The following is a 27,227-nucleotide window of genomic DNA, read 5'->3' on the forward strand; positions in this document are numbered from 1 at the left end:
ACTGCGACACAAGGCAGTGAATGGCCGTCTCATAAATTTCCTGGGGCTGCACTGTGAACCAGTTCCAAACGTACTGCTTGGCGTCGGTGTGCAAGGTAAATTGTTTGCCTCTTGGAGACTTCTTTAGCTAGCATTGGATTTTTTTTGGTGGCGGTGACCCTGCATGCTTCCAATGGAGACTTTGTTTTCCTGATTCTGTTTCGAAGTGATGACACCATGTCTCGTCTCCAGCAACCACTTGTGACAGGAACTCATTCCCTTCCTTGGCACAGCACAGCAGATGCTCAAGAGAGAGGTCCATTCGACATGCTTCCTGTGCTGGTTTAATACTGTGAGGCACCCATTGGGCGCACTTTTAGTGAAATTTCAATCCGTCCTTAATGATGGCGTGAACATTTCCGACGCTCACTCCGACCTCTGCAGCAATGGCTGCTACCGTAACTCACCGGTCTTGCATAATGAGGGCATCCACCTGCGGGACAATGGCATCGGTAATGCAGTGTGGCATTCCAGACCGTGCATCATCAGCCAACGACATCCGTCCTTCCCTGAATTGCTTGTGCCATACCTTGACCCTTGCAATGGATATGCAGTGCTCTCTGTACATTTGTGCCTTTCTTTGATGAATTTTCATTCCCCTCACTCATTTTGCTGTCAGGAAACACTATACACTCCATTACTCTACTTTTGAAGTCCCCGTTTCAATTTTTTCAGCAAGACTGGACGAAGTGGACGATCAAAGTGTGCGCGAGCTCGATCTGTCATCAAGTGGTGTGCACCTATGTCCCTCCAGTGGCGAGTTGAGGACCTCAGCGCTCTTATAGAGACTGCACCTTTTTCCACAGACAATTGCATTACGATCTTTTCAGCGGTTTTCATTTTATAGCCTCCGACACATTTCTTTTTGAATGGCCCTCACATAATCAGCCACAAGGAAGACCAAAAAAAAAAAATTTTTTTTAAATCAAGTGATTACACAAGTGACTACATAAGGTAGTACCACAAACAATGCTGTGTTAGACAGTGGCAAACCAATCTGAGCTAATAATCTCAAAGAGTGAATTCAGCACCAAGCGAGTTGGCTGTATGGTACGGGCACATAGCTGTTACTTTGCATTCCAGAGATGGTGGGTTCAAACCCCACCATGGACAGCCCTGAAGATGATTTTTGGGAGTTGCTCATTTTAACACCAGGCAAATGCTGGGGCTGTATGCTTAAACCATATCTGCCCACCGTGAACATCTGTCGGTGAATATCTGAATATTGTTAACCTAATTTCAGTAAACAGGAAAAAAAAAATTGGGTGCAGTGTATGACACTTACTGCAATACACAACAACACGAGATACTCATTTTCATGCCTTATCGAGTGACTGGGTGTGAAATATCAAGCAGAAGCCGTACAGCTTCCGTCACAGTGAGCAATATTTTTTTATGTGGTTATTCTTATCAGTAAAATCAGACTGTTGTGTTAAATGTAAGAAAGAAAGGTGCATTTAGCAGATTTTTAATATGTTTTTGGTATACTGATAGTTGTTTTCCTCTAGCGAGCAAGAAAGTTCCACATTGACATGTCAACAGTGGGCATGGATGGGATTACCTCAGTACTGATGTAGAGTTTTCATTCATTCTTCTAACACTGGCTATTGAGCAGATCATTCTGGAGCAATCACAAGACATTTTAGAAGCTAATATGTACGTGTGCTGGAAAGTCATGCCTCCAAATCTTTTATTCTGTTCTCAATATCGGCTGAGGTATGACATGACATGCATGTTACTCAGTCAGAGGCGGGGTTGTGGCTCCGTCGACAAGTCAAACATTCTAAACTCTCTCCAACTAGAGAATAAAGTAAGCTTAAACAAAACCATGTGACTTAGACTGCATCACACTTCTTTCCTTCTTCGTCTGTCCATTTCTAAATTTAAAAATACAAGTTGTTTCTGGAATGTTTAAAGTTTAAAGCATAGAGTGTTGAATGCAAAAGCGTTTTATCGATTGAAATTTATATTATTTTTCTAAGCTTCTAGTCAAATAACTTAAAAGTCCAATATCTGCTCACGGAAATCCCTATTAATCTTGTATCGGTAGCTGTCAGCAGCGAGGAAAGTCACGTATGAATGTACGACCTTCAGTCAGTTCGTTTCAATCGTGCTGCAATGGCTGTTGTTCTAAAGCATAAGCCAGGGAAACCTCTGAAAAGTGGAGAGAATATTATTGTCTTATATGTATTTAATAAGTTTATGGAAACATTCTGCCAGTCTAGAAAGCCAAGAATAACGGCCGAGAGGATTTGTCGTGCTGACCACACGACACCTCGTAATCTGCAGGCCTTTGGGCTGAGCAGCGGTCGCTTGGTAGGCCAAGGCCCTTCAAGGGCTGTAGTGCCATGGGGTCTGGTTTGGTTTGGTTTATGGAAACATTCTGACAGTTCAATTGACGACATCGTGAAATTAATATCCGAGTTCACCGATGTGCCTGTTTTGTGAATGTGTACAGTGCGCAGAAAGAATTTTCTACTACTGGCCGTGTTACCACACCAGGTAAAAAGAGACCATGTGTTATAAGAGTTTTGGACGTGGAGGGCGATGAATTTGTTCATTCTGCTCTCTGGAGGAAAGTGCACATATTTTTTAAAAACAAAAATCCTCCCTTCACGTGCTACTGAATGAAACACGAGGGAGCCCAGAAACTAATGTACCACATTTTTTTCTTCAACAATTAATTACTGAACACAATGAAACTTATAAACAAGAAAGAATGATGTTTCTTCTACACTTCTGATATTTCCACGTAATCTCCTTCCCGTTCTATGGCCTTCCTCCAGTGAGACACAAGGGCATGTATGCCCTACCTATTGGTACCACTCCTTGTTCTGTTCATGAAGCCATTTCTTCACTGTGCGAATCACCTGTTCGTCATACTCAAAATGTCTTTGTGTTCCTCGATAAGATGGCATGGAACCCATTACGAACACTTTATTGCATAATCAAGAGCCCTGATGATTACATTGCTGATTGACAGCTCCCGTGCCAATTGTCGAGTTGTGCCGCGTCGGTCCTCGTGAATTAACATATCAGCACGTTGCATCTTGTCAGGTGTGACAGCCGTGGGTGGACTCCCCGACCATTGCTGATGCTCTATAAACTGCACATAAATGTTTGTGAATGTTTCCAACCATTTCTTGCTCCGCAGTGAGAAATTCAATAATGACACCCTGCTTGTAATGTACATCACTTACAGACGCCATGTCGAACCATTGCTGCAAGTACGCTATCTGTCGGAAGAAACGGAAAATTTGCGTGCACACTCCGAAAACTTCAAAGAATCCATATCTCAATTTTCGCATTCGTACCACTGTTGGGGGCTGAGAAAAAAAAGTTGTGGTGCATTATTTTCTGGACCACTTTTGTAGGTTTCAAGTTCATCAGCAGAAATCGAAAAAGCATCATAGTGAACAGAGATGATATTATATTGCGACACAGGCATTATCTCCACAAGATAAAAGAATTTGGACAACAGAGGTAGAAATTATACTATTTGGAAGAGACATGGATTAACGAAGGGCATACATCAAAGGCATGGCGAGACACTACCGCAAAGTCGAAGAAACAGGCATTTCGTTTGGGTTTAAGCACAGGGCTAAAATCTCTAACAGGGAGGGGTACACAACTGATAGTGTTACACATTGAAGTGATGGCTGTTTTGTGGAGGGTGGTGATCTTGTGTTCAAGTCTAAAAAAAATGGAGATTATCACAATGAAATGACTGGTGACGTATCGTGGTTTAAAAGAATATTACCAAAGCTGATATGTGGTAGTGTTATTGCGTTAGACAATGCTCTTTACCACAGTGTGAAGTTAGAACATATCCCAAACAAATCCTGGAAGAAAGCTGAAGTAATTTCATGGCTGAGAAGTAAAAAACGTAACATGTGGCAAAAGACGTGTTAAAACTGAATTGCTGGAATTGGTGAAGACTCACAAACCTTGGTTCGAGAAATATGTAATACATGTCTCAGCTGAACAAGCAGGCCACACTGTACTCAGACTGCCCTCGTATCACTGTGAATTAAACCCAACAGAGAAAATGGTGTGGACCCAGGTCAAATGTTATGTTGCAAGCCTTAACACCACTTTCAAATTTTGTAACATGGATAAACATCTTGACACAGCATTTCTTCAGGTGACAGCTGATCAATGGCGTTCCTACATCCAGCATGTGGTGCACGAAGAAAAAGCGATGTGAGACGTGGAACATGCTAGAGATACTGTAGTTGAAAAAATGGTTATCAATTTAGGAGTGGATTCTACTGATGCAAGTAACAGTGAATCGTCCGAATTGAGCCTCTTGCAAGTTTGGATTAATGAAATAATGAAATGTCATGTAAATAGGTATACTTAGTAATTTTCATGGCAGATATATTTTATAGCAATGATGATGTATTTTTGATACCGTATCTCAAATATGTTCATATGCCAATTTTCATTTATGTTCATATTGATGTAAGAGCAGGCAGCGAGACATGTGGAACTTGCGGAGTGATATAAAATGTTTATATCTATTCTATTCTTTCGTTGGAAATATTTTTCAGCGACAGTATCAACAAACTGTTTTCTCATTGGGAGAAATGTGTTCATCTCCAGGGTGACTATGTTGAGAAATAAATACGTAGACATGAAGAATAAAGATGTACAATGTTAATACAGTTTGTTTTATTTAAAAATCTGTAAGGGTTTTCACATAAAAAGAATTGGAGGCATTACTTTTCAGCTCTCCCTCGAAGAACCACTTGAAAAATCCTTTTCACAGTGACGGGGATAGTGATGGGGAGGAGTCATGTGGGGATGTAAACAGTCTCTCTAGCAATCAGCCTGGGGCTGGTGCTGAACCAGTGTGTACAAAACAAACAGAAAATGGTATAATCCATATGCAAGATGGTGTACCAAGTGAAAATGAGGTAAGTCAGATTAGTGAAGAAGCAGCTAATAGAGTACTGTGTCTATCTCGAAGTTATTCTGATGATGGGCAACCCACATGTAACAAACAAAATAATAATAATAATAATAATAATAATAATAATAATAATAATAATAATAATAATAATAATAATAATAATAATAATAATAATAATAACCACCTGAAGGCAAAAACAAAACAATGTGCGTGCGAAAAGCGTGATGTTGCAAACAAATAATGTTATTGGTCTTATACCCTACTAACCACATTTTTGTGGTTTTTGGGAGATGCCAAGGTGCTGGAATTTTGTCTGACAGGAGTTCTTTTACATGCTTGTAAATCTGACAAGGCTGACATATTTGAGCACCTTCAAATACCACCGGACTGAGCCAGGATTGAACCTACCAAATAGGGCTCGAGAGGCCAGCGCTCTACCACCTGAGCTACTCAGCTTGACGAACAAGCCAGGTACAAAGTTTGGTCAACCAAGCTTTCTAAACAATGATTCTCTAACCCAGTTGTTTGAAACGTTCTTTGGTGATGAAGTACTTGATTATGTCATTCAGAGCACAGCATTCTCTTGAAAAAGGCAATATGTCATTATTGTTGGAAACAGCTGAACTTCGGCTATTCTTTGCAATAATGTTTATTTCCGGTGACAATGTGATGGCAAGGACAAGAATGTGCTGAGAAGCTGCTGATGATGTACATCATGTTGGTGTAAGTACATCAATGCTGTGCAATCTGTTTGAAGAAATTCCCATATATTTACATTTTTGTGACAACGTGAAACTAGACTGCAATGAGTATTTTGGAAAAATTTGTCCCATTTGGAATATGCTAAATGAATGGTGACTATGATATTATCCTAGCGATTTGCATCTTTCTGTGAATGAGTCAATGGTCTTCTACTTTGGAAGACACAGTGCCAAGCAACACATTCATGGCAAACCAATGTATTTTGGGTATAAAATCTGGGCTCTATTGACTCACCTCGGGTATCTAGTTCAAGGAGAATCTTACGAGAGAGCGGCTATTGAAAACACAATACCAGATTTAGGAGTGGGTGGCTCAGTTACGGAACTAATTTCAGAACTACCAGAAGGTACTCAACTCAGCTTGTTTTTCAATTATGATTTTACATCCTTTCAGTTGTTGGAACATCAGGAGAAAACACCAAAAAGGGACAGGTATCATATGCCACAATCAAGTGGAAAATGCTCCACTTCCTGAGATTCATCTATGTAGACAAGAAAAATGTGGTAGTTACCACCAGCTAACAGAATGTAACTGAGGTATCATGCTCGTATGCTACAATGATGATGATACTGTTATGGTAGACTTAACTCTTGTTTGGTTTAGCACTAGTAGGACATAATAGAACATGGAGCAAAGCTAAAAAGAAGTACATAATAATAATTCCAAAACCAAACCAAACCCCATGGCACTACAGCCCTTGAAAGGCCTTGGCCTACCAAGCGACTGCTGCTCAGCCCGAAGGCCTGCAGATTACGAGGTGTCGTGTGGTCGGCACGACAAATCCTCTCGGCCGTTATTCTTGGCTTTCTAGACCGGGGCCGCTATCTCACCATCAGACAGCTCCTCAATTCTAATCACGTAGGCTGAGTGGACCTTGAACCAGCCCTCAGGTCCAGGTAAAAATCCCTGACCTGGCCAGGAATCAAACCCAGGGCCTCTGGGTAAGAGGCAGGCACGCTACCCCTACACCATGGGGCCGGCATATAATAATAATTCAGACAGCTTTATATAATATGCATTTTTGTGTGGGGGTAGACTGATTGGATAAAAAATTTCTCTTGTTACTGCATCAGCATCAAAACTAAGAAAAGGTTGTTGTTTGAGTCATCAGTCCACAGATTGGTCTGATGCAGTTCTCCATGTCATCCTATCCTGTGCTAACCATGTCATTTCTACATAACAACTGCAACTTACATCTGCTCTAATCTGCTTGTTATATTCATACCTTGGTCTACTCCTACCATTCTTACTCCCTACACTTCCCTCAAAAACCAACTGAACAAGTCCTGGGTGTCTTAAGATGTGTCCTATCATTCTTTTTCTTCTTCTCATCAAATTTAGCCAAATCGATCTCCTCCCACCAATCTGATTCAGTATCTCTTCATTCGAGACACTATCTCTACATCTCATCTTCAGCATTCTCCTGCAACACAACATTTCAAAAGTTTCTATTATCTTTCATTCTTTCTTAGCTAGTTATCGTCCAAGTTTCATTTCCGTACAATGCCACGCTCCAGACGAAAGTCTTCAAAAACATTTTTCTAATTCATATATCAATGTTCAAAGTGAGAAAATTCTTTTCTTAAGAAAGGCCTTCCTTGCTTGTGCTAGTCTGCATTTTATGTCCTCCTTACTTCTGCCATCAGTAGTTATATTACTACCCAAGTAACAATATTCATCTATTTCCTTTAAAATTTCATTTCCTAATCTAATATTACCTGTGTCGCCTGACTTCATTCGACTGCATTCAATTACTTTTGTTTTGGACTTATTTATTTTCATCTTGTACTTCTTACCCAAGACTCCGTCCACACCACTGAGCAATTTCTCTAGATCTTCTGCAGTCTCAGATAAAATAACAGTATCTTCGGCAAATCTCAGGGTTTTGATTTCCTCTACTTGCATTGGGATTCCCTTTCCAAATTCCTCTTTGATTTAATTTACAGCCTGTACTATATAAACATTGAAAGGGAGGGGGGACAAACTGTAGCCTGACCTCACTCCTTTCTGGGTTGCTGTTTCTTTTTCAAAGCATTTGATTCTTATCACCGCTGACTGATTTTTATACAGATTGAGGATAATTCTTCGTTCTCGGTATCCGATCGCGATCACCTTCAGAATCTAAAATAGCTTTGTCCAATCAAAATTATAGCATGCCTTTTCTAGATCTACAAACCCCATGTACATGGGCTTGTCCTTCTTAATTCAATTCTCTAAGATCAGACGTAAAGTCAGGATTGCTTCACATGTTCCTACATTTCTTCTGAAGCCAAACTGTTAGTCTCCCAACTCAGTTTCAACCTGTCTTTCCATTCTTCTGTAAATAATACATGTTAAAATTTGCAGGCATGAGATACTAAACTAATGGTGAGGTAGTTTTCTCACTTGTCAGTACCAACTTTCTTGGGAATAGGTATAACAACATTCTGCCAAAAATCAGATGGCACTTCTCCAGTATCATACATTTTACACAATAAATAAAATAACCATACACTAAATGGAACAACCTTGCTATGCTGATTTCTCCTAAGGCAGTAAGTAATTCTGATGGAATATCTTCAATTCCAGGTGCCTTCTTCCTACTTAAGTCTCTCAAAGCTGTGTCAAATTCTGACCTCAAAATTAGGTCTCTCATTTCATCAACATCAACAGCCTCTTCTTGTTCCAGAACCATATCATCGAGGTCTTTACCTTGATGAAACTATTCCTGCCATCTTTCTGCCTTGTCTTCTTTCTCTAGAAGTGGTTTTCCTTTTGAGCTCTTAATATTTATTCACCTAGATTTCCTTTCTCCAAAGGTTTCCTTGATTTCCTTGATGCTGCATCTACCATTCCTGCGACTGTACAACCTTCAACATCCTTACACATCTCCTTCAGCATCCTTCCTTAACTGTCCTGCACTTCCTATCTACTTCATTCTTTGATCGCCTGTATTCTTTTCGGCCCTATTAATTTTTTGCATTCTTGTATTTTCATCGTTCATCAATCAAGTCTAGTATCTCCTGAGTTATCCATTGATTCTTACGTTATCTTTCCTTTCTTCCTAATATTTCTTCAGCAGCACTTCTGACCTAATTCTTCATGACTGTTACATCCAGAGACTAAATGGAATGCACCCACCAGATTTTGTACTCTTTGGTTTTGAGAACAGTTTTATTTTGTACAAGAAAGAACGATGTAAATAAAGTTTTAAGTTTGTGGAAAATAATAAAAGTCATCACCTGTGTGACTATCAGATGAATTCCGTTTTATCAGGTAGATTTTCGGTTCAACATAACATTAGTGGCGACCGCGACTGGACGTGAACAAAGCAGTAATATGAAATGGATAAGTTGACTAAATTACGAAAACCAATACGTGCGATGTTCACGAAAACATACGATGCGGTGATGGCGGAAACAGACCCCAACACGGTAAGATTGCATTTTACTAAACTAGAACGACTAGAAAATGAACTGAAGGATGCCGATGAGAAAATATTAGAAGTGCTTCTCGACGACAGTGACGAAGAACGATACACAAATGAATACGATAAAGTGAATGAATATCGTAATAAAGTAGATGAAGCTCGTCAGAGAATGGAGTGTGTTGAATTAACACAACGTACAAATGAAGGAAATCAAATATCAAGTGATGGTTTTGTAGGTTTCTCACAGAAAAAGCTCAAACTGCCGAAAATCAAACTTCGAAAATTTTCCGGAGAGGTTAGGGACTGGTTATGGTTTTGGAGTCAGTTCCGTCAAATTCATGACGACTCAGACATAGAAAAAGAAGATAAATTTCAATATCTGATCCAATGTACTGTTGAAGGAAGTAGAGCTAGGGAGGTGGTAACTAGTTCCCCTCCAACAGCTAAAAATTATGATAGTGCAGTTCAGTGTCTTAAAAGTAGATTCGGAAAAGAAGAATTACTCGTATAATTTTATGTTCGCGAACTACTTGGACTTGTGATTCAAAATGTTTCTTCAACACAAAGACTAACTCTCCTAAAGCTCTATGATCACTTAGAATCCCACCTTCGATCCCTTGAATCTCTGGGCATGACTGCTGACAAGTACGCAGCATTCTTGTTTCCGTTAGTTGAGTCATCTCTACCAGAAGACTTGCTGAGAATATGGCTTAGAAATTCTGTCCATCACCCTGTTAGTGACTCTACTGAGGATTTATACTGTGACAAACTCTCGCAACTGATTTTATTCCTCAAGAATGAAGTGGAAGGTGAACAGAGGGTAGCACTTGCCCAAGGAGGGTTTAATACAGCAAATCAGAAGCCTGCAAAGCAGAAACCTAGGTTAAACGAAGTAGAAAACATGGCCACTGCTAGTAGTCTGTTTACAGGAGACATTAAAGATCTTGGAAATGTATGTGTATTCTGCAGAAAATCTCATCGGATCAAAGAGTGCTTCAAGGCGCAGAAGATGACTCTAGTGGAAAGAAAGAATATTTTGATGAAAGCAGGGTATTGTTTTCAGTGCTTGAGACCTGGTCATGTTGCCAAGATCTGTAAGGGTAATGTACTGTGTCACTTCTGTGGAAAGAAACATGTTATTCTAATGTGCCCAACATTACCTTCAAATATTTCCAAGGAAAATGTGGAAGAAACACAAGACGAAAAGGAATGTGCCAGTGCTACCTTGGGTAACCAAAACTGTAGTCAGGATGTTCTTCTGCAGACCTTGTTGGTGAAGATCACAGGAAGAAAAGGGAATTGGGTAGTAAGAGCACTCATAGATAGTGGATCACAATGATCATATATATTAAAGAAACTGATAGATACCAGCAGACTGGAACCATCAGGATCTGAAAACATGATTCATGCTCTGTTTGGAGGAATTGAATCAAAAGAGTATCTACATTTTAATTATCAAATACAGTTGAGCAGTTTAGATGGTACACATGTAAGATCCTTGTATTGGATCAATCGATTATTTGTGGTACTGTCCCTTGAATCCAAAGTGGTCCTTGGATGAAAGAACTCGAAAAAAAAAATAGAATCTTTCTCTCTGATTCTGGAGAAGGGATGCCTGAAATTGAACTTCTTTTAGGAGTGGACACCTACAGAACATTTCTTACTGGAAGAATAAAAAACATGGAATGTTTTTTTTTTTTTTTGCTACTTGCTTTACGTCCCACCGACACAGATATGTCTTATGGCGACGATAGGACAGGAAAGGCCTAGGAAGTGAAAGGAAGCGGCCGTGGCCTTAATTAAGGTACAGTCCTGGCATTTGCCTGGTGTGAAAATGGGAAACCACGGAAAACCATCTTCAGGGCTGCCGACAGTGGGGCTCGAACCCACTATCTCCCGATTACTGGATACTGGCCGCACTTAAGTGACTGCAGCTATCGAGCTCGGTAACATGGAATGTGGACCAGTGGCTGTTGAGACTCGACTTGGGTGGGTTGTTATGGGGAGGCTATCTTCGAACAGTCTCTCAGAATCATCCAGTATGGTGGTATCGTCGATGTTGACTTTAAACACTGCAATCACTGATTTATGGAAGTTGGACACCCTGGGAATTAGGGATCCTGCTGAGAAGACATCAAAGAAAGAAATACAAATGGCTACCTTGGATCATTTTAAGAAGACTGTCTCAATCAACGAGGATGGCCGTTACGAAGTCCACGTACATGGAATGAGGTATCTGAGGAGCTCCGCGACAATTTGGAAATTGCTGAGAAGAGGTGCAGGAGGACACCAAACAAACTGTTGAGTGGCAACAAGTATCAGGAATACAATGTTGTGTTTCAGGATTGGCTTCAAGAAGGGGTGATGTCGGAATATCTTGAATTTCTTCAAGGAGGAATCCTTCCACCATAGGAATCTCAAGAAATCTCTGTCGGAAGGAGCAACAGAAATTTGCAGAAAGGCCCTTTTTATGTCCGAAATTACTCCAATTTCACGACGGCAAAACCTGATCAAAATAGGTGGAATTTGTTCCAGCAGATTTGGTCCTTTCTCCAGGCACTCATTCAGAGATGGACTTTCCTTCCCCCTGCAAGAAGCATCAAATACGGGTCTTAACAGTGTGGTTGAATTTTCTTTGAATACACCTCTGTGAGGTAAATAGTGACATTTATTTTCAAGAAACAGCACAACTATTACAACTATTAAAAAGCTCATTCTATGTCGACAACTGCATAACATCCCTTGATTCAGAGGAGGAAACGACCCAATTTGTTGAGAAATCTATCAAACTACTTTCAGGAGCCAGATTTGAACTACATGGCTGGGAATGCACCTCAAGGGCGAAAGAGAATACGTTTGAGAAGATTTCTCCTGTTCTTGGATTATTATGGGACAAGGAAGAAGATGTATTGTACTGTGATGTGAGGCCTCAAAATGAGAATGGATGTGTTACACGAAGAAAAATCTTATCATCTGCTCAGAGGATTCTTGATCCCATTGGTTTTTCATGTCCTCTGACATTATTCCCTAAACTTCTCATTCAGGATAGCTGGAATTCGAAGATGGGGTGGGATGCACCATTGCCAGAAGATAGAGTGAAAGATTCGTCAGTCCTTGAGGTCAGTGGGGTTGATCTTGCTGGGCCGCTGATTTTAAGGGGCGGAGAGAAAGCTTGGATTTTGTTGTTTACTTGTGCTGTGTATCGAGCTGTACATATTGATCTGGTGTTAAACCTTTCCACAGAAGCATTTCTTCAAGGTCTTAGGAAATTTATTGCAAGGTGGGGACGACCCAGTGTTATATACAGTGACAATGGGACCAACTTCACAGGAGCTGTGAATTCCTTTGACTCTTTGGACTGGCATAAGATAGAAGAGAAAACATCTTCAAGGAGGATCCAGTGGAAATTCATTCCACCCACGGCTGCTTGGTGGGGTGGATGGTGGGAGAGGATCATTCTCAAATGGTCAAGAAGTTGTTGAAGAGGACATTCGGAAAAGCTCTCTCATCCACGAAGAGGCTTTGACTGTCCTATGTGATGTGGAGTCTGTGGTAAATTCTAGGCCTTTGAAATACCTGTCTGAGGATCCAAGCGACTTAGTGCCATTGAGTCCTGCAATGTTCCTGCAGGACAACCGGTTGATTGGAGTCCCTGATCTTGATTGCCTTGACAAGACTGATCTCAGCGTTTACGGGAGGAATTGAGGAAAAGTTTTCGTGATGATTACCTGAGCCTTTTAGTACAGCCGCAAGTTAAAGAAAAGTGTCGAAGGATGGTAAAGATTGGTGACATTGTGTTAGTAGGCTCTGATCAAAGGAAAAGACTTAATTGGCCTTTGGGTAAAGTGATTGAGATGTTTCCTGGTAAAGATGATAACACAAGAGTAGTTTGAGTGCAAACTGCTGGACGGGACATGATCAGGCCCATTCAACGTTTGTACCCACTGGAGATGACTTCATCGCAGGATACCTTACAAGTGGAAGATGATGGAGATAATAAGCAAGAAAGTGTTGTTTCTGCTGTAAAAGATGAAGTGAAAACGAAAAGTGGACGTTTGGTGCAACTCCCTGCACAATATAGGACTTAAGTTTTGTGATAAGTTCTTGTCTTGTTAAACTGTGTAGGCGAAATGATTGTCAGATTCTTTTATTGGTTCATTTTGGGTTTCTGTTAACAGGGGAATAAAGAAAACATCCAGAGACTAAATGGAATGCACCCACCAGATTTTGTACTCTTTGGTTTTGAGAACAGTTTTATTTTATACAAGAAAGAACGAGGTAAATAAAGTTTTAAGTTCGTGGAAAATAATAAAAGTCATCACCTGTGTAACTATCAGACGAATTCCGTTTTATCGGGTAGATTTTCGGGTTCGACGTAACAATGACTGTCCATTCTTCCTGAGTTGTGTTTACTTCAGCCTTTTCATTTAGTCCTTGTGCAACATGTTCCTTGAAACAATCCCTCACTCTCTTTTCTTTCAACTTATCAAAATCTCATCTCTGTGCATTCCTTCCTTTCTTCTTCTTCTTGCCTTCCGGCCTTCTAAGGACCACGTTACAATTTCAATTGTTCCTCCTTAGTTGTTCTTTCCTTTTCTTCCAGTATTCTTTCATTGTTTCACTGTGTTTCTTTTTCCTGTCTTCAGTCCACTTTGTGCCTGTTTTCTATTCCTTCCTCCCTTGGAATCCTTCCATTTGTAAGACTTTCTTCCTAAAAATCTTTCTTTCTAATAATTCTTCTTCTCGTATGTTGTTCCTTTCCAGGTCTTTCTTGACTTCTTGAATCCAGGTGGTAGTTGATTTCTTTTCCCAAAGGTACTTGAAGATTCGTTTAGTTAGTCTATTGTCATCCATTCTGTAAATGTGTCCAAGAAATAGCAATCTCCTTTTTCTTATTGTTTCTGATAGGCCTATGTTTTCTATGTTCTGGTAAATTTCATTGTTACTTCTTAATTTCCAAAACTCTGCAATTCTTGGAGGACCTAATATTTTCCTTATAATTCTTCTTTCTAATATTTCTAATTTATCAAGCTTGTAGTTCAGTGCTAGACATTCGCTGGCATAAAGGCATTCTGGTTTCACTACTGCGTTGTAGTGCTTTATTTTAAGTTTTCTTGATAAGCACTTTTTGTTGTAAGTATTCTTAGTTATACCGTACGCTCTTTCCATTTTTTGTATCCTCTCCTCTATAGCAGATTTTTCTAAACCATTTTCTTGAATTGTCTCACCCAAATATTTGAATTTCTTTACCTTTTCTATTCGACCAATATCCGTTGCTAAAAACTTTGGGGCACTTTTTATATTCGTCAAAAATTTTGTTTTCTCGGCAGAGATTCTCAAGCCTGTCATGTTGGCTGTCTTTTCAAGGAGATTGACTTGCATTGCTGCATCTGTAAGGCTTCCTGAAAGTATGGCAAAGTCATCTGCAAATGCTAGGCAATTTATTGCAACACCTTTGTTCTTCTTCCCCAGCATGAGTGGCAATATTTTAGATTCTTTCAGTTTTTCATTCCAAATTCTTACAATTTTCTCCATGACACAATTGAAAAGGAGTGGAGATAGACCATCGCCCTGCCTGACACCTGTATTTATTTTGAAAGGTCGAGATACTTCACCCATAAATTTTACTTTCGAGATAGTGTCTGTAAGTGTTTCACGAATTAGGTTTGCCAATTTAGTTTTAACTCCAAATTCACGGATTACTTTATCTAGGGTTTCCCTATCAACAGAGTCAAAGGCTTTTTTAAAGTCAATAAATGTTACAACTATGTCTTTGGAGTTTATTAATCTGTGTCGAATTATAGATTTCAGGTTGAAAATCTGTTTGGAGCAAGATCTTCCTTCTCTAAATCCACCTTGATATTCACCCAATTGACTGTCCAGTGTCGATTTTACTCTATTTAGTAATATTGTTGAGAATATCTTGTAAGCAACTGGCAAGAGAGATATACCTCTGTAGTTGTTGACATCCTGCTTGTTACCCTTCTTGTGTAATGGGTGTATTAGACCCACTTTCCAATCCTCTGGGATCTTGTCTGTTTCCCAAATTTCTTCAAAGATTATTTGTAGGTCTTCTATAATTTTTGGTTCAGCCCATTCAATTTTATCAACTTCAGATGGCATTTCAAGACCAACAATTTGTGGTCAGAGTTCACGTCTGCTCCTGGGAAAGTTCTGCAATTCAACACCAGGTTTCTGAATATCTGCCTAATTATAATGAAGCCTACTCGATACCTTCCAGTATCTCCAGGTCATGTCCATGTATACAGCCATCATCTATGGTGTTTGAACCAAGTATTAGCAAGGACTAAATTATGATCAGTGCAGAATCCAACCAGCCAAATTCCTCTTTCATCCCTTTGTCCAAATCCGAATTCTCCTACTGTATTACCTTCTCTTCCTTGGCCTACCACTGCATTCCAGTTTAACATCACGATTAAATTCTCGTCACTTTTTACATATCATATTAAATCTTCTATCTTCTCATATATTCTTTCAATTTCTTCATCATCCGCTGTAGGTATACAGACCTGCACTATTGTGGTAGGCACTGGTTTGCTGTCTATCTTGACAACAATAATTCTTTCACTATGCTGGTCGTAGTAGCTTACCCACTGCCCTATTTTCTTATTCATTATTAAACCAACTCCTGCATTTTCCCTGTTTGATTTTGTGTTGATAACTCTGTAGTCGCCTGACCAAAAATCCTGCTCTTCCTGCCAACGTACTTCAACTACATCTAACTTTAGTCTATCCATCTCCTTTTCAGATTCTCTAACCTACCACAACGATTCAAACTTCCAACATTCCATGCTCCAACATGCAGAATATCTGTATCCATCTTCCTGATGATTGCCCCCCTCTTGTGTAGCCCACATCCTGAGAGCCGAATGGGGGGCTATTTTATCTCCGGAATATTTTACCCAGGAGGAAGCCATCATCAATACATCATTCATACAGAGAGAGTTGCATGTCCTCGGAAATTAGTTACGGCTATTATTTCCCGTTGCTTTCAGCCGTGTAGCAGTATCAACACAGCAAAGCCATGTTGAGTATTATTACAAGGCCTTATCAGTCAATCATCTAGACAGCCGCCCTTGCAACATCTGAAAAGCTGCTACTCCACTTTCGATGAACCATTCGTTAGTCTGTTCTCTCAACAGATACCCACCTGATATGGCTGCACCTGCAGCTCGGCTATCTGCTGCAAGCTTCCCCACCTTGGCAAGGTCAAATGGTTCACAGGTACTGGTCTCTAAATGCATTCCTTCTGAACATTTCCATGAACAATGCATGGCAACTTTATTGTTTGACCCTAAAAGGCAAAGAGTAGAATCTACACCTGCTTTGCTTTACATGGTACATATTTAGGGCATATATTTGATCTTGTGCCGCTCTGCATCCTAATGCAGGAAGTATCCTCACACAAAATGTGGTAAAGGTACTAGGAAACAGTGCAAAGAAATGTAACATAGGATACCACATTCTTTGCTTCTGAGGCATTTCACTCACATTAAAATAGACTGGACTATGAGAACAGTGTAGCCTCGAGATGCAGACTAAACTGTTCTGAAGTTCTGTTCATAGTTACGCATTTCTGGTATTTGCAGAGTGACCATACTTGTTGAAAATTTGGTATTTTGTTTACAACGCCTAATATGAAGAGACCAAACTGTTCCTCAGTTAAGTTTTAAATAATGTATTTTGTCATTTTTATTTACTAATTCAACACTTGTGTGGCTAATATTTACTAAATTCTCAATGGTTACATTCATACAAGCTTAAAATGTGAAGAAATGCACCTTCATTGAACGTCTCTTTTACTCTACCCATCCATGTTCACTGTCGACATACAGTATGTCAACATGAAAAATCTCCAGAAAAATATGTTAATGAAACCTAAAATCATTATAACCCATTTATTTAGGTTACAAACAACTGGCCTAACAAAATATATTGCAATATTCTACAGAAAAATAATTTGGGCATATATGGGTTAATTCTGATACAATTATCAACTCTCTGCAATGCTGATGATATTGAACACTGTATTTCCTTACTCTTTTCAATAATAATCATGTTGAACACGTCTTCCTTTGTTATTTACCATAACTAACTTTGCCATCAACCCAAACCTCAATGTTGCAAAAAAACCACACACACACAAACACACTATTTTTCTTTCTCTGTAGGGAAAATGGAAACACACACCGCAACGGAATAGGTCATTTGTGTTGATTGGAGATATGGAACGGAACTGGCTAGCTCTCTAAAGGATACTGGTTTTAGGTGAATCGGATTGTTCCTATGGCCCTCCCCACTAGACTGGTCACAGATGAACCAGCTCCTGTACGTAAAGCCTAGAAGAGCTTAGCTAACATTTAGTCTGCAAGGTACACTGACAAGTGTTCGCTTGTGAAACATGCCTTGCTGACGAGTACAAGTAGGATATCAGCAACTGTCACAGGTTGAGAGGGTCCGGATAATATATCTGCGTAAAAGTAGGTACTTACACACACTGTAATTGCAAGTGTTGGCTAAAATGCAACAATGGTACGTGTATTGCAGCAGTGGCGTATGTACACTCATGTTCATACAAAACAGAACACCTTGGAAGACTAGAGATAGGAAGTTCATATTTACGGAACATGTTCACTACTATGTTCTGCAAAAACGATTAGCATTTCAGTCACCTAGGTTCAGCACGTGTCCGGTTGCCTAATACGCACTGGGTCCTCCATGGTCACTAATAACTTGTTCCATTCATGATGACATCACCGCATATACGGCGCGAATAGCATCCTGGGGTATAGCCATCCATGCTGCATTCACCTGGTTCCACAGTTCATCTGTGGTGGCTGACAATGGGTCACAGCGCCGCACCCGTCGTTTCAGCTTTCCCACACATTTTCGATTGGCGACAAGTCTGGTGATCGGGCAGACCAGGGCAACAGTCTGACATCCTGTGACAACAAGGCAGCACATACATGTTCATGCAGCAACATGTGGTCGTGCACTGTCCTGTTGAAATATGGCATCTGGGGTGTCGTGCAGAAAGGGTATGGCTACAGGTCGCAGGATGTCATTCACGTAGGTCAAACTGGTCACAGTGCCCTGGACAATCACCAACTGTGATTTGTGGTTGTACCCAATAGCACCCCACACCATAAGGCCTTGAGTTGGGGTGCTGTATGTCTTGTGCGAATGCAGTCAATGTGATGCCTCTCCCCCTGCCTGCGGTGAACCAAAATGTAGCCATCATTTTCAAACAAACAGAACCTGGATTTGTCTGAAAACACTATCCATTTTCAAATAAACAGAACCTGGATTTGTCTGAAAACACTATCTGCTGCCATTCCTATCCACAGTGATGTTGTTCCATACACCACTGCAGTCCAACATGTTCATGCACATTAGTCAAAGGTAGGCAGAGCAGTGGACAGCGCGCTGGTAACCCAGACCATAGTAAATGGCGACGGACGGTCACTCCTGTTAGTGTGCGATTTCTTACACTGTTCCACTGTTGCGCAAAGCCAAGGAGGACGCAGATCTGTCATGCAATGTCAATCGGATGAGGGGTTGATCTTCTCGGGGGGAGGGGGGGGGGGTCTGAATGGTGCGACGAGACCCATCTTGTTGTGTTCTACGGCCTTCTGTGAACCATTCTGTACACACCTGTTGCACTGCCGACATAATTCGTCCCACACAAGCAGCAATTTCCCGGATGGATGCATCACGTTCCCTCATGCCAATTATGCACCCTTTTTCAAACTCACTCATTTGATAGTGCGGTTCTCGCATACGTCTGCGAGGCATCCTGCACATCTGCTCAAATCACACTGATCCATTACCTTTGGTTTATAGCGACAAGGAGAGCCGCAGGCACGTTTTACCAGTCGGTGGTGGTGCGCCGAAATATCGATGTGGACCTTGAACCTGAGGGCCGACATAGTTCTAATGCTAACCATTTCTTCAGAACATAATAATGAACACATCCTGTGAATATGAACCTCATATCTCTAGTCTTTCAAGGTGTTCTGGTTTTTATGAACACGAGTGTATATCTATACATATAAAAGAACTTGTCTTGACTGACTGATTCATCATCGCCGAGCTGAAACTACTGGACATAGAGAAATGAAATTTTGGGGATACATTCATATTAACATGTAGGTGCTCGCTAAGGGAGGATTTTTTGATATTCTGTCGCTAAGGGGGTGAAAATGGGGGTTAATTTTTAAAATGAGGATATCTATATCTCAAAAACTTAAAGGTATAGAGTAATAAAAATTGGTATTTGGAATCTCCTTTAAAAATAATGAACCGTATTTTTTTTTGTTTTCGGAAAATCCCATGAAGAGAGGGGGGGGGGAGTGTATGAACACCTTTTATGAGGAGACTTATATCTCAAAAACTGAAGATGTTACAGTCATGAAAATTTAAATTTGCAACCTCCTTTAAAAATAAAGAAACACATATTTTTTTGTATTTGGAAAATCCAAAAAATAGGGGGTGAAAAGGGGGTGGGGTGAATTTTTAAAATGATTGTATCTATATCTCAAAACTGAAAAAGTTTACAGACCTAGAAATTGGTATTTAGAATCTTCTTTAAAAATAAACATGTATTATTTTGTTTTTGGAAAATCCCAATAGGAGGGGTCAAAAGGAGTGAAAAATGGGTTGAATGCCTTTAATGAGGATACTTATATTTCATAAACTGAAGATGTTACAGACCTGAAAAAAGATATTTGGGATCTACTTTAAAACTGAAGAAAGATGTACTTTTGTTTCTGAAAAATCCAAATAGTGGAGGGTTGAAAGGGGGGGGGGGGGGGTGAATTTTTAAAATAAGTGTATCTATATCTCAAAAGTTTAAAAGTTTACAGATGTAAAAATTGGTACTTAGAATCTCCTTTCAAAATAAAAGAATATGTATTCTTTTGTTTTCTTTAAATCCCAATAGGAGTGGTGAAAAGTGTGAATAAGCGGTTGAATGTCTTTAATGAGGATACTTATATCTCAGAAACTGATGATATTACAGACTTAACAATTATTATATGGGATCTCCTTTAAAAATACAGAAACATTTTTTGTTTTGTTTTTGGAAAATCTAATCAATGGGGGTTAAACAGGAGTGACAAATTGGGGTGAATTTTTAGAAAGAATATATCTACATTATATCTTAGAAACGTAAAATATTACAGACGTAAAAACGGGCATTTGGAATCTCCTGTTAATGTAACGAAACAGGTATTGTCAGAAAATCCAATGAAGGGAGGGGGAGGTGAAAAAATTGAAAAATTAATTGAATTAATTGTATGAGGATACTTACATCTAATAAAAACTAAAGTTGTTACAGACAAAAAATTGGTATTTAGATCTTTTTTAAAAATAAAACGACACGTTTTGGGGGGGGGGGGGGGATCATCATTGGGGGCGGGTGTGAAAAGGAGTTGAATTCATTTCATGAGGACACACATCTCAAAAACTGAAGATAATCGGTATTTAGAAGATCCTTTACTATTAAAGAAACAAATATTTTTTGGCAGAAAATTCACTCAAGGGGGGGGGGGGGGGGGGGGTAAAAGTAAGTGAAAAAAGTGAATTATTTTTATGGGAATACTTATATCTCAAAACTGAAGGTAACACACGTGAAAATTGTTTTTTGGAATCTCCTTTAAACATAAAGAAACACACCTTTTCTGGGGGGGTGGGGGTAAATCTACTTCATCGCGGTGGAGTGAAAAAGGTGGTGAGACCAATTGATTTTACTGTTCATAATATACTTATAAGGAGCCTCCGTGGCTCAGGTGGCAGCACGCCGGTCTCTCACCGCTGGGTTCCGTGGTTCAAATCCCGATCACTCCATGTGAGATTTGTGCTGGACAAAGCGGTGGCGGGACAGGTTTTTCTCCGGGTACTCCGTTTTTCCCCTTCATCATTCATTCCAGCAACACTCTCCAATATCATTTCATTTCATTTGTCATTCACTAATCATCGCCCCAGAGGAGTGCGACAGGCTTCGGCAGCCAGCACAATTCCTATCCTCGCCGCTAGATGGGGGCTTCATTCATTCCATTCCTGGCCCGGTCGAATGACTGGAAACAGGCTGTGGATTTTCAATGTACTTATTCTGATCATAAACCGATCCTTTCTAATCTTTCCTGGGTTCGTTTCCAAGAGCCATCTTCTCCTTTGGAGAACCTTCTTAGATTACAGTAGATTCTCCTGGCATATAAATAAAAATTTAAACACATTTGAAATAAACGATAGGAATGAGATTGACCGTGCAATTCTTCACCTCTATAATAAGGTCAGTAATTTACCGCCAGGTAGAAGTCTTGCATCTTGCTGTGGGATCCAGAATAATAATAATAATAATAATAATAATAATAATAATAATAATAATAATAATAATAATAATAATAATAATAATAATAATAATAATAATAATAATAAATGTTCTGGACCGTCGTCAAAATGTGCAGACCGCGCTGGAAACGAGTCCTGGACGGGTAATGACTACGAATGCAGTCCGGCCGCGGGTTCAGTACAGCCAAGGCACCCAAGACGACATCACCCCAGATCTCCTCAAGGATATGATCCATATTAAAAATGCTTATAGGAAAAGATGGCAAAGATTTAGGGACCCTACTGACCGGGTGGAATACCTGGACCTAGGCCGGGAAGTACGAAATCGATTGCTGGAAAAAAGATTGAAAAATGGGAGGAACGTTGCCGTAATCTCTCAGAAAACGAGTCAGATCGCGAATTTTGGTGGAATCTCTCAGAAAACGAGTCAGATAGCGAATATCGGCGGGTTATATATAAAACAATAAGCATTCAATTATAAATTTCAGTATAATGCCGTAGCGAAGCAGGGGTATCTTGCTAGTACTATTGTATGCCAGCCCTGTTGTAGCCACGTTCGGTGTTTCCTGAAAGGTACCAAGCTCGATAGCTGCAGTCGCTTAAGTGCAGCCAGTATCCAGTATTTGGGAAACAGAGGGCTTGAACCTCACTGTCGGCAGCCCTGAAGATGGTTTTCCGTGGTTTCACATTTTCATACCAGGCAAATGCTGAGGTTGTACCTTAATTAAGGCCATGGCCGCTTCCCTCCCACTCCTAGCCCTTTCCTGTCCCATCATCGACATAAGACCTATCTGTGTCGGTGCGACTTAAAGTAATTTGTAAATTTCCCAAAAGGGATGACTAAGACAGACCTGGGATACCCCAACCGGCCTGAGGACAAGGCGTGGCTTCTCCACTATCGTTCTCTTCATCTCGTTTCCCCACATGCCTTCTGGAAGGTGCAACAAAAATGTTCTGTCTCTAGCCGAACCCCGAAGACTCTGGCACTCCATCATCAGGGTACAAAAAGGAGGCTAGCCGCAAACAGTCAAGTCAGTAATGTGAGCAGTTAGAGTGGGATGGCAGTGTTGCTGAATGTCGTCAGTGTCCCACTGGAGTCTGCGTTGTGTTTCTTGTGTTAGAGTGTCGAATATATGGCTGAATATAATTGTGTGTATATAAATGTGTGTGTACTTATTGGGTCATCCTAGAGTTAAATTTTTGTCGTTGTCAGTTTCCCGCAGAGGTCAGAGTATTGTCGTGCTGGAGTGCGGAGTACTGTGTGTGTAATGCTGAGGACTGTAGACCTTCGTGGAGTCAGTGTGTGAAACAGCTGGCATGAGTAGAATTGGAGTAGTTAACTGTTGTGTGGAATACTGTAATGCTGGCTAGTACTGCTCAGTTGTTGCTATTGTGTAACCACTGTTTAGCTGCCAGTGTTAAGTAGTTCACTGTGTGGACTTTCTCTGGAGTCAAGGCAAGGAACAGTTGTGGTGTCCAGTAGCCCTATGTTCGTATCTGTCCGCCTGCAGCTGTTGTGCGGAGTGACTGGACTTGAAAGCGAAAGTAAGGCGAGCTGTCACACAGGATTATCGCCTGTCTCAGGTAATACCAGCGAGCAAAACTACCTACTGTGAGGACAGACAGAGATTTTGTAAATAGACAGCACTTAGTGGAGTGTAGTCATTCATGGTTGAATATAATTTTATATGTACACTAGCAGGATACCCGTGCTTCGCTACGGTATTATACTGAAATTTATAATTGAATGCTTATTGTTTTAGATATATAATCCTCCGAAATTCGCGATCTGACTCGTTTTCTGCGAGAATCCACCAAAATTCCCGATCTGACTCGTTTTGTATTATTTTACGGCACGTTTCCTCCCATTTTTCAATCTTCCTTTTCAGCAATCGATTTCGTACTTCCCGGGTTAGGCTCAGGTATTCCTCCCGGTCAGTTGGGTCCGTAAATCTGTGCCATCTTTTCCTATAATCATTTTTAATATGGATAAAATCCTTCAGGAGATCCAGCGTGGTGTCATATTGGGTGCCTTGGCGGCACTGAACCCGCGGCCAGGCTGCATTCTTAGTCATTACCCGTCCAGGAGCCGTTTCCAGCGCGGTCCGCACATTTGACGACGGTCCGGAACATTATTATTATTATTATTATTATTATTATTATTATTATTATGTGTTGCTGGAATGGCTGATGACAGGGAAAACCGGAGTATCCGGAGAAAAACCTGTCCCGCCTCCGTTTTGTCCAGCACGAATGACACATGGAGCGAACGGGATTTGAACCACGGAACCCAGCTGTGAGAGGCCGGCACGCTTGCGTCTGAGCAACGGAGGATCCTCATAAGTACATTAATAACAGTAAAATCAATTGGTCTCACCTCCTTCTACACCCCACCGCCGTTAAGTTTATTTACCGCCACCTACCCCCCCCCCCCCCCACGAAAAATTAAAAGAAGGCTTGTTTCTTTATGTTTAAGGGAGATTCCAAACACCAATGTTCACGTCTATTACCTTCAGCTTTGAGATATAAGTATCCCCATAAAAATAATTTACTTTTTGCACTTCATTTCACACTACTCCCCCCCCCCAAGTGAATTTTCCTGCAAAAAATACTTGTTTCTTTAATAGTAAAGGATCTTCTAAATACCAATTATCACGACTCAAAATTCTTCAGTTTTTGATTTATGTGTCCTCATTAAAGGAATTCAACTCCTTTACACTCCCGCCCTCCAAGATGGTTCCCCCCCCCCAAACGCGTTTTTCTTTGTTTTTAAACGAGATCCAAATACGAATTATAAGTCTGTAACAACTTTAGTTTTTATTAGATGTATTCTCATACAATTAAGTCAATTAATTTTTCAATTCTTTCACCCCCCCCCCCCCCTTCATTGGATTTTCCGACAATACGTGTTTCTTTACTTTTAAAGCAGATTCCAAATATCAAATTTCACGTCTGTAACATCTTCATATTTGAGATATCAGTAGCCTAATTAAAAGAATTCAACAACATTTTCAGTCACTTTTACCCCCCCTCCCCCCGCTCCACCCAAGTGATATTTCCGAAAACTAAAAATACACGTTTCTTTATGTTTAATAGAGATAAAAAATACCATTTTTCACTTCTGTAACATGTTAAGTTTTTTGAGATATACTGTAAAAATTCTCATTTTAACATTTCACCCCTTTTGAGTTCCCCTTAAGTGGAGTTTCCCAAAACAAATCACCTATGTTTCTTTACATTTACAGGAGATTCCAAACACCCACTTTTTACGTCTGTAACATTTTACGTTTCCAAGATATTCTGTAGATATAGTCTTTCAAAAAATTCACCCCATTTTGTCACTCCTGTTTAACCGCCATTAATTGGATTTTCCAAAAACTAAAAAATACGTGTTTCTTTATTTTTAAAGGAGATCCCATATACAAATTTTCAGTTCTGTAATATCTTTCGTTTCTGAGATATATGTATCCTTATTAAAGGCATTCAACCCATTTTTCACCCTTTTAAACCCCTCCTATTGGGATTTAAGGAAACAAAAAAAGACGTGTTCCTTTATTTTTAGAGGAGAATCTAAGTACCAATTTTACATCTGTAAATTTTAAAGTTTTAAGATGTAGACACACTCATTTTAAAAATTCACCCCCCTTTTCGCCCCCCAATATTTGGATTTTCCAAAAACGAAAAAATACGTGTTTCTTTACTTTTAAAGTAGATCCCAAATACAAATTTTCAGGTCTGTAATATCTTCAGGTTCTGAAATATAAGTAGCCTCATTAAAGGCATTCAACCCATTACTCACCCTTTTACACCCTTCCTATTGGGATTTTCCGAAAACAAAAGAATACGTGTTTCTTTATTTTTAAAGGAGATTCTAAATACCAATTTTTACATCTATAAACTTTAAAAGTTTTGAGGTAGAGATACACTCATATTAAAAAATCATCCCCCTTTTACCTCCCACCATTAATTGGATTTTCTAAAAACAAAAAAATACGCGTTTCTTTATTTTTAAAGGAGATCCCAAATACCAATTTTCAGGTCTGTAATATCTTCAGTTTCTAAGATATAAGTATTCTCCTTAAAGGCATTCTACCCCTTTTTCACCCCTTTTCTCCCCTCTTATTGGGATTTTCCGAAAACAAAAAAATACGTGTTCCTTTATTATTAATGAAGATTCTAAATACCAATACTTACATCTCTAAACTTTAAAACTTTCGAGATATAGATGCACTCATTTTAAAATTTCACCCCCTTTTCACCCTCGCATTAATTGGATTTTCCAAAAACAAAAAAATATGTGTTTCTTTATTTTTGAAAGAGATCAAAAGTACCAATTTTGAGGTCTGTAATATCTTCAGTTTCTGAGATATAGGTACCGGTATCCTGATTAAAGGCATTCAACCCCTTTTTCACCCTTTTTCACCCCTCCTATTGGGATTTTCTGAAAACAAAAAAATACGCGTTTCCTTATTTTTAAAGAAGATTCTAAATACCAATTTTCACATCTGTAAACTTTTAAAGTTTTGAGATATAGACACAATCATTTTAAAATTTCGCCCCCCTTTTTCACCCCCTTAGCGACGGAATATCCAAAAACCCTCTCTTAGCGAGCACCTACATCTTAATATGAATATATCCCCAAAATTTCATTTCTTTATGTCCAGTAGTTTTGGCTCGGCGATGATGAATCAGTCAGTCAGTCAGTCAGTCAGTCAGTCAGTCAGGACAAGCTACTTTATATATATAGATATATATCCTGCCTGACAAAAAAAAGTTAAGCTCAGAGAAGGAGTGGTCCAATATTATCCCATTTTGGTATACATGCATACCATTGATGTGAGAGTAAATAATTAGATTTACAAGGATTTGTAATGTGTAGAACGCCCACCAGAGTGCATTTGTGATGGCACAGTCCTGTTGTTGATAAGTTGTTATCAGCCAACTGCTGTGTGTCAGACACTTAAGCAAGACGTGCAGAGAGGACTATGCACAGTACGAAGCACCCACGATGCCTCACAGATGCTTTAGACAGCCTATCCACCAACTGACAGCATTTGACATAGGCCACATTATGGGACTGCATGAGGCTGGTTGGTCGTATCGTGCAATTGCCAGGTATGTGGGCCATTCAGAGTGGCCCGATGTTGGACTCAATGGGCACATGAGGGCACCCAATCATGTCGTGCAGGTTCGGGTCAACCAAAACACACCAGTCCGAGGAAGGACCGTCGTATGGTCATATGGTGGAATCCCATAACTTCGGCGCCTGCCATCCGCAAACATATATTGTAGACTCTACAACATTCTGCAAGTTCCTGCACAGTGTCTCGACAACTCGCATCCGCCGGATTGGGGTCCTACCGCCCCAAGCATCGGTTGCCATTAACACCAGAACACCAACGCCTGCGTTTGGAGTGGTGTCTTGCCCGGGAGGCATGGACAGAGGACGATTGGTGTCGCATCATGTTCAGTGATGAGTCTCACTTCTCCATAACCTCCCGATGACCATCGTGTGCGGGTTTGACGGCGGCGAGGGCAGATCCTGCCCATATTATGGAAAGACACAAGGTGTAATCTCTGGCATCATGGTGTGGGGAGCCGTAGAATATGCGTTCAAGTCACCTCTAATAGTGCTTTGTCAGACTTTGATGGCACAGCGATACATTACAGACATTCTGCGTACGCACGTCCTACTCCTTATGGCACAGCATTCTGGGACAGTGTTCCAAC

The 27,227-nt window shown here is 40.1% G+C and overlaps 1 protein-coding gene across 1 annotated transcript in view; it reads right to left on the reverse strand.

Moving 5' to 3' along the window:
• Adat1 (Adenosine deaminase, tRNA-specific 1) overlaps positions 1–27,227 on the reverse strand; it is a 278,918-nt gene that overhangs the window by 170,375 nt on the left and 81,316 nt on the right. The gene's annotated exons all lie outside the window — the stretch shown is intronic.

Source organism: Anabrus simplex, chromosome 2 (assembly GCF_040414725.1).
Source record: "Anabrus simplex isolate iqAnaSimp1 chromosome 2, ASM4041472v1, whole genome shotgun sequence".
Lineage (NCBI taxonomy): Eukaryota > Metazoa > Arthropoda > Insecta > Orthoptera > Tettigoniidae > Anabrus > Anabrus simplex.